The sequence below is a fragment of the Gracilinanus agilis genome, chromosome 2 (assembly GCF_016433145.1).
Source record: "Gracilinanus agilis isolate LMUSP501 chromosome 2, AgileGrace, whole genome shotgun sequence".
Taxonomy (NCBI): Eukaryota; Metazoa; Chordata; class Mammalia; order Didelphimorphia; family Didelphidae; genus Gracilinanus; species Gracilinanus agilis.
The window spans coordinates 429,426,247-429,435,309 of NC_058131.1; the positions used below are offsets into that span (position 1 = coordinate 429,426,247).

The 9,063-nt window shown below is 39.3% G+C and overlaps 1 pseudogene; it reads left to right on the plus strand.

Annotated features, from left to right (window-relative positions):
• Positions 1-6,638: 6,638 nt before the first annotated feature.
• Positions 6,639-7,201, plus strand: LOC123233895 (annotated as a pseudogene).
• The last annotated feature ends 1,862 nt before the right edge of the window (positions 7,202-9,063 follow it).

Consider the following 9,063-nt stretch of genomic DNA (forward strand, 5'->3'; position numbering starts at 1 on the left):
TTCAATGCTTAACTTGGGAAAAAGTTGTCTTCCTTTCCCCAATATCTACTGTTCTCATAAGCTCATAATATCTGGCTTCAATTTGCATCAATCTACTAAAATTACTTCTGTCTAGTCACAAATGGCCTCCTAATTCCATTTTGTGACTTCTTCTAACCCTGCCAAAAAAAAAAAAAAAAAAAGATACTTTTCTTTCTCTTCTCTGAAGCATGTAGCACTATCAAACAACTTCTCCTTTTCTACACCCTAAATTCAGGGACTTGTTTTTAACATTTTAGTTCCCTTCTTCTCTAAACCAATTTACTTCTGTGTTCTTTACTGTCCGTCTCCTCACCCTCTTTTTGACCTTAAAAGGTGAATGGCTCTGGAAAGGTCAAGTACTTCCCCTCTTCTTTTTCCTTTCTACCATCTCTCCCTCTGCCACTTCAGTCATTCCTTTGACTTTATCTACAGACTCTTATGTGTAGATGACATCCAAATTTCATGACCAAACCTAACCTCACTTCTGGAGGTCATCTTGCACTATAAGATCATAGAATCATAAATTTGGAGATGGAAGGATTGTCTAACCCCTTCTCATTTTAGAAGAAACTGAATCCAAGTGAAGTAAATTGATTTACCTAAAGTTGTATAGGTTGGAAGGAAGAGTCAAGGTGGAAACCCAGGTTGAAATTGTGTTGTTTTGTTTGGAGATTTATTTGGAGTGGGGGGATAAGACTGTATCTCCCTATTTCACCAAAAACTAGAAGAATATTGGAAATTCGTGCCACTCTACTGTATAACACAGAAGTTTTGGTCTTCTCTATTTTTTATCTGGGCCAATATATCCCTCCTTAAGCAATTTGGTGGCCCCTCCTGCTCATGAGGACTCCCTACATATATATGGAGTATTCAGGGAGGAACACTACTTCCAGTGTTAGGGCAGGACTGCTTCTCCACTTTTGTCTTGCTCCTGGACTTATGATAACTCTGCAAGAGAGAGAGAGAGAGGCTGATGATTTTGTGAATCTCTGCCTCACTTAAATGCAATTCAGTAGAAAGATTGTAATGTCATTGATCCTCTTCGACAACAAAGTATGATCGGTGCAAACACATGGTTGGTCTGTAACTCTACATTTTTGAGCTCAAACTCTTCACCAGCCTTAGTCTCTTGAGTAGCAGGCTTCTCTAAGATATCTTCACCTGGATGTGCCTACATCACCAAAACCTGAATGTCACAAAGTTTTAATAAAATTTAAAAATATTTAATAAGAATAAAGTTTATTATAAATAAATAAATAATGAAAGATCCTGATTCACAAAATTTTTAGCACTAGATGAAGCCTTAGAGATCCAATGCACACAAGAATAAATCACTATATAGTTCAGGACGCTGTTTTCCTGTTTTGCCTTAATGAAAACATTTTAGTCCACAAAACGTTTGTCTTCAAAGATAATGGGAATATTTTGTCAGAGAGCAATAGAATCTTTCTTGGTCTTGGAATCTACAGATATAGTATATTCTCAGGACTGGAGGTAGTGTTACTTTCCCAATGTCTTCATCAAAATGGAATTATGCAGAGCTCTCTCATTTTAACTGGTATGCCTACATACCTAGATTAATCTCATTTTATGGTTTTATCAAAAAATGGGTTAAGCCTAGATTAGAATTTAGTACAAAAAATGGCTAAAGAAAGTAGGAAGAGGAAACACTAAGACCAATTTTGAACATTTACAGAAAATAACTAGATAAAATAAATATCCTTGATCTATCAGATGTATCTTAGGACAAGGGATTTGATGATGAAATCCTAGAGAAATAAAACAAAACCTTCCTCTAAGGAGCCAGGTCCAGAGGAATGAGTACAAGGAAAGCTTCAATATTTGGGGAATGTATTGGTGAATGGACCCTTACTTGGATCTCTCTCTTCTCTCTCTCTCTCTCTCTCTCTCTCTCTCTCTCTCTCTCTCTCTCTCTCTCTCTCTCTCTCTCTCTCTCTTAGATTCCTCTTGCCTTTCCAGCTGCAGTCAATATCTTGTCAGCCCTGGGACCAGGCCAAACCTTAGGTATAGGATCATAATTCTAGAACTAGATAGTACTTCAAAGGCTATTTAGCCTAACTGTCTTATTAAAATAAGAGAGTTGAGGAAACTAGAAAAGAAAAAGCATAAGGTCATATAGGAAGCAAGTGATGGAACAAGGATTTGAACACAGGTCCTGTGATTTCAATTACACCCCTCTTTCCACTGTACCATGAGTATTGTAAGGAGCTCATCCAGTTTTGAGGCAGTTTTGAGGCAGAGAGTCTGGATTTAGAATAAGAAATGGGGGTTTGTATCTTGGCTCTTCTATTTGTGCTACCTTGGATAAGTCATGTAAATCTCAGTTTCTCATGTGTAAATTTTTTAAAAATGCAAAGCAATTACTATTTTTTAAGCTTCTACTATATTCCAGACACTGTGCTAAATGCTGGGGATGCAAAGAAAGGCAAAAATAAATAAATCCTTGCTCAATCAAAAAAAGGAAAAATTACATACAAACAAGATAAAGCCAGAGTAAGTTAGGGATCTTAAAGGGAAGAATAAAAGCTTCTTGATGAAGATGAGATTTTAGCTGGTATTTTAAAGAAACTGGAGAAGTCAGAAGGTGGAAATAAGAAGAGATGAGAAATAATTACCAAAGTGCAAATGCCCTGAGCTGGAAAATGGAGTGTCATGTGCAAGGATACCAGTACACTGGGTCTCAGAGTACTTGGAGAGAAGTAAGGAGTAAGAAAAACTGGAAAGGTAGTGTGTCTAAATTATAAAGGGTTTTAAAAGGCTAACAGACTATTTGACAGGAATCTACTAGTGTTTATTGAAGTGGGGAGGGCAGACATGGCCAGATCTATGCTTCAGAAACATCACTGATAGCTGAGTGGAGGATGGACTGGAAAAGAAGAGACTTTGTGGCAGGAAACACTAACCAGCAGACCATTGCAATAACCCAGGCATGAGGTGATGCGGGACTGTCCTAGGGTGGTAGCATTGTCAGAGAAGTAAAAGGGGGTTATATGCAAGAGATGCTATTAAAGTAAAATTGACAGGTCTTGGTATCTGATTGGATATGGGAGGAAGGATTTAGTAGTAAAGTACTAGAAAAGGAGAGGAGGAGGAAAAGAATGAGAAATCGAGAATGATATATCCCTTCTCTAAATCAAAAATATGATAACCTCATGGCCTCACTTTAACTTGTACCCTGTGATCAAACCCCAGTCTTATATCCCAGCACCAGACTTAGCTTCTGTGCCATCATCCCTGCCCTAGACTCCAATTCTTCAGACTAGGGTCCTGCTTAATTTCCCATATCCTTCTAGGAACTACAATCCCTAAATCCTAGTTCTCTGCCTTCCCTCTAAGATCTTTACTGATTGCCTGCTGACTTGAATTTCCTCTGACCCTCCCCATCCCAACCTCTTTGTCTTTATTAAGATATTGGTCATTTTCAGTCTGGCCTATCTTTCCCTGACCAGTTGAGAGAATGTTTGGAATGGTGGATATAAAGATTGGTCTTGGAGTCACCCTAGAGTTTAGTGGTCAAGATCCAACTTTGACACTTATCATCTATGTGATCTTGGCCAATTACCGCTCTTATGTCCATATTTTAACTCTGCCACTGTTGTGACATTGATTAAGTCATTTAACTTCGATGGGACTCAGTTTCCTCATCTATTAAATCAGGATGTTGGACGAGATTTCTAAAGTCCTATTCTCCTTTAGGTACAGGATCCTCTGATCTCTAGGCCTTTGTTTTCTCATCTGCAAAATGGGAACATTAACAGTTGCACTGCCTGCCTCTCATAGTTTTTGTGAAGAAAGGACTTTGTAAAATCATAAAGCAGTATCGAATCTGAGAAAATATATGATGCAACTTTCTCCTCATAGCCATAATTTTGGTTCAAGATAGGCCTCTGGGCTTTAAAGAAAGACAAAGAAAAAATATGGAAACACTTAGGCAGATAAGTGGGGCTTTCAGGAAGACTAGATTTTGAATCTAGCTGTGGGACCCTGGTAAAGTCATTTAACTTCTATTTGTTTCAGTTTTCTTATTTGAAAAATGGGAATAATAATAGGACCTGTCTCCCATGGTTGCTGTGATGATCAAATTAAACTAATATTTATTAGATACATCTTAAAGTACTATATAAAAGCTAGCTTTTGTTACTTATAAAAATTGTTCTATATTTGCCAATTGAGGCACCAACCCCAGATATAGAATTATACTGTATAATTACTTATTCCAGGTGCTCATCTATGTTGTGTGATTTAAGGGGCACTTAGAAGATCCCCTACCCTCAGATACAATATCTCTTCTGTCTACATTTGCTGAGGTCTCAAATTCCAAACTAGAGATCCATTGAGCCACATGATTGTCTCCTACCAAAATATTTAAAGGAATACAATGTGTCAGGAATTAAATGTAGTGTAGGAATTAAAAGGCCTGCATTCCAGTCCAGGCTTCTTTCTAACTAGCTGTGTGACGTCAGGCAAGTCATTTCACCTATCTGAGCCTCAGTTTCCTCATGTGTAGAATAAGAATGATAATCCCTACCTCACCTCCCTTAAGGTGTTGTTGTGAAGAAAAGATGAATAAAGGGGTGGGTGAAAGAGTTTTGTAAACTTTATAAGAATTTTATGAGGCCTTATTAACCAGTATGGCAAGCACCAAAACAAACCCCTTTCAAACTTTGTCCAGTCACATCTATATATGAAAGGGTCAAGGATGTAGTTGAGATACTGGAGGAGACTCCTTGACCACTGGGCTTGACTTGGCTTTTCTCCTCCTGTTCATTCTCTATATAAAGAAGAGACATAAGATTTGAATATGAAAGAAATCTGAATTCCAGAACTCTTTGGTTATTATGTAAATAACGATTTATTGGCTTTAGAGATTAAAATTGGTAACTGAATAAACTTTTTACCCTTGCTTAAATTGGGAAAAGACTGCTTGTGGGGGCATGTTAACTAAAAGGATTTTCTTTTCTATAGATTTGGGAATGTGAGCTAATAATTTCTTGCTTAGGTGGTAAGACTCAGAACCGAAGACTGGAGAAATGGAAGGAAAGATTTGGGGGGGGGGGGTCATAGTAAAAGATTCCTGTCTTTTCTAAATTTTATATACATATAAAATTTTTTTGAACTACATATACTCTTCTCTTGGAAAAACATGACAATACCCACTTTTCCTGGAGAAAGAAATAGCTATGAGTTTTTGATGAGCCCAAAACTGGCAGCAGCAGAGGAACAGCAGAACTCCAAGCTGTAGAAACTAGAAGTTGGCCAAGGGGCTGGAGATGAATGGCATTAGTGAGCTGAATCAGAGATGTGAGCTGCTCTTCCATGAATGTACCTCAGTCATACATATTCCCTACATACACAAACTTTTCCATGTGTTCCCATTGTGAATCCTTTCTTTGCTTTGATAATATGTGTATTTGATAATAGATGTAGGGGTGAGAGTTTATTTCCTAGAGTCTTTGAGGGAAATATTTTGGTTCTACTTTTCTTATTGCCATTTCATTAAATGTCATAGTTTTGCATTAATTGCAGCCTGTAGTGAACTATGAAAGGTAAACTTCTTTATTAGGGCTTATGAGTTGGACAATGGAAATCTCTGGACTAACTTAAACCTGAGGTCACTGTTCCCTGGAGCTCCCACTCTACAAGTTGCTGGATGCCTCCAGGCTATACATAGAACACTGAATCAACTAAACCCCTGCACTCCCCAGAGAGTACTCTGTAGGAAAGAATCCTTTTTTTTTTTTTAAAGGAGAAAGACCAAGTCAAGCATATGTTCAAAGGTATACAGGCTTTTACACATCCCAATTGTTTTATGAATCTTCTACTAAATCACAGTTCAAACCAGGGTTGATTGGCAGATCATTTTGAAAGCAACTCTCCTTCGTTCACCTAAATCTGTCACTCATCAGGTCTGCTAAAACATTGATCTGTCATTTTATCAATAGGTCAGGTCAATAGCATAGCTGTGCTAATGTGTTAGCCCCAAAAGTGTGCTAGGAACATTGCAGGAAGGTTTCCCAACCCAACCTTCTATTAATGACAAACAGATTCAGCATGATAGATATGCTTGCAATTAATACCAAAGGTACAGTTAATGACTTTGCCACATTGGCCTCATATTTTAAATGAAAAACTTTCCAGTCAAAAGAGAACTGAGAGTTTCAAAGCGGAGAAATGAATGTTAATGTGTTCATGGGGTGGGAATTGCAGAGGGCAGAGGAAGGAATCTGGTTTTTGAAAGCTCTGAAAGACCAGGCTGGTGAAAAGAAATCCAATATTAAGAGCACTGCTCAATTGAGAAAACCCCATTATCCTTGGAACATTGACATTAAAAAGCTTCTCACTGCTGGTCAGTCTTGTCAAAATCCTTGTTTAGAAGAATTAGAAATTTACATATCAAAGGTTCCATAGACTAAAGCAGGCATCTTTCTGAAAAAGATCTACAGTAGCCAGTCTTCAGTTTTAAGTTAAGTTTTCATTTTTAAACAAAATCCACATGAGGTTTTAAAAGTGAATAAGTAAAGGTGGGACAGCAATGGAGCTCCTCTGACTGCCTTGTGTTGAGCTCATGCTTTCATGGCAGCCTTCCTGATGGGACCATGGTGGCCAGTGTAATCATACAGACCCAGAGCTCCTTTAATGACTAGTGCCCCATCTATGGCACCACTACCTAAAATGGCTTAGCACAATCTTTGTCCAGTTCCTCCACCCTCTGTTACTTTGAGACAAGGGTCTCCTGCCCTCCTGGCCCTACTTCCTCCTGCTATTACTCTGCTGGAGCTTCAGCAGCTGCTTTGAAGATGCTCACAGAAGTATCTTTGGTCTCCACATTTCATTGACTTTATGGGCTAAGGGATCTTCCTAGTTCTGTTGTCCATCTTGCAGCTTATGAATTGGTCACCAAGTCCCACTGTGCCTCCATCATGAGTTCTAAAATTATGGCCTGCTGCTCAGACTCCTAGAAGCTTCCCTGGATGCCTCTTGGCTCTGGCCTGCACTTCTATTCCATCCTATACAATGAGAAGCCTCCTCCTGGATGACCCTAGCATTGTAGTGTCTGGTTCTGGCACTACAGTTGCAACATTGGAAGTGGAAAGCGCCCCATCCCCATATCAGCCCCTACAGTGGGGACTCCGAGCTTGGAGATGGGTGTTCTCTTTAAAGCCTATGCATCCCATCCCTGAAGAACAGCTAGAGGTAGCAGCCTCCTGGCCAAAGACTGGATGCTCAAGCGTCTAGGACTGGATACCTAGGTGCTGTGGTCCCATAATCTCCCCCAGAACTCCCTCCCAAGGGGGATAATTACCTATAGCTCTCTTCCATCTTCTTTCCTGCTGCTGCTATTTTTGTGCCCTAACAGTCCTGCCTTTCACCTTAAGAGTGACTCTTGCTTTTAAGTAACCTTCCCTAGTGAATGAAAACACAACAGGACAATATAAAAAAGAGTGAATGAATCTACTCATCAATTAATCCACTCATTCAACATGTATTTATTACATTGCCTACTATGCACCAGTTACTATGCTGGGCATTAAATTTTTCTGTCATTTTCAGTCATGACTGACTCTTTGTGACCCTCTTTGGGGTTCTCTTGGCAAAGATAGTGGAATGGTTTGTCATTTCTTTTCCCAGTCAATTTTACAAATGAGAAAATTGAAGCAGATGGAATTAAGCAACTTGCCCAGGGTCACAAAACTAGCCAGATTTGAACTGAGGAAGATGAGTCTTCCTGACTCCAGACTTGGCATTGTGCCACCTCAGTGCCCTGCATTAGAGAGATAAAAGGGAAAAAAATAGTGCTTGTCCACAAGGAGATTACATTTTACTTGAGGAAACAACATGCCCACAGATAAGTAAATGTACATTATGTAAATATGAAATCATATAGTGGTGGAGGCAGCTCTAAGGAAAGCCCAGAAGGATCAGGAGAGACCTCAAGTAGTTGTCCTTAAGCTGAGCTTTGAAGGAATATAGTGTTTTGAAGGAACAGAAGCAGTATAGACTAATGATTATATTAACTCTTCTCATTTTTCCTCCTATTTTCATCCTCAGGATCAGGTTCAAGAATATCAGAAGGCAATGTGGAGTTAAATGATAAGACTTGGGTTTGAATAGCCCACCTCTACTATTTTCCATTTGTAAGAATTTAGGCAAAATGTTTTTAAGCCTCATTTTTATATAAAATGAAGAAGTTGGAATGCATCAGCATTCCTAAGCTGGATACTGAACTTTTTAAAAAAATATTTTGTTGGGCAGAGCCAAGATGGTAGAGTACAGGCAACAACCCAGCTAAAGTCTGCCAATATTCTCCCCCAAACAACCTTAAAGTTACTCTTCAAATCACATTTTGAATGTTAGCGTTAACAAAAAGTCACTATGAGAAATTTTTCCAGCCTAATGGAATTTAGGTCCAAGAAAAGGTCTGAGACATAAAGATGGAAGTCCCAATTCAGCAACAGCACCAGGGGTGGATTTTGGAGATAGCAAATATTCCAGTGAACAGCAATAGTAGCTTTGGGAGCTCTCAATCCAGAGATGATAAGGGGGGTCAGAAAAATGGACAGAAAGAGATTATAGGGGACATTTTACTAGAACTGGGTGCAGCAGGTGCTATTTGGTAAATCTATTGTCCATAAGCAGTTCTTTCACCGTTCCAAGGTAAAGAGGAGTATTTGTCAGTCACAAAGGGGCCAGAGCCCTCATTAAAGTACCAAGGGAGGGACTTCCGGGTTAAGATGGCTGCATAGTAGAAACAGTGTTCTTTACTCTCCTCACCAACCCATATAGCATACCTCCAAAGGACAAAAAAAAACAACTAACCCAAATGAAAGAAAGGACCCCACAATAGGCTGCAATATCGAAGGTATGTGGGATTTGGGCACTTCGACACTATGGGGGGGGGAGGAAATAGGACCCATCAAAATATAAGCTGATCAACCTTCCCCCACCCCACCCACAGTACCAGAGGCAGAGGTGAAACACCAGAGTTAAAGCGAGCAGGGGTGCAAAATCTAGCTCTTTGGC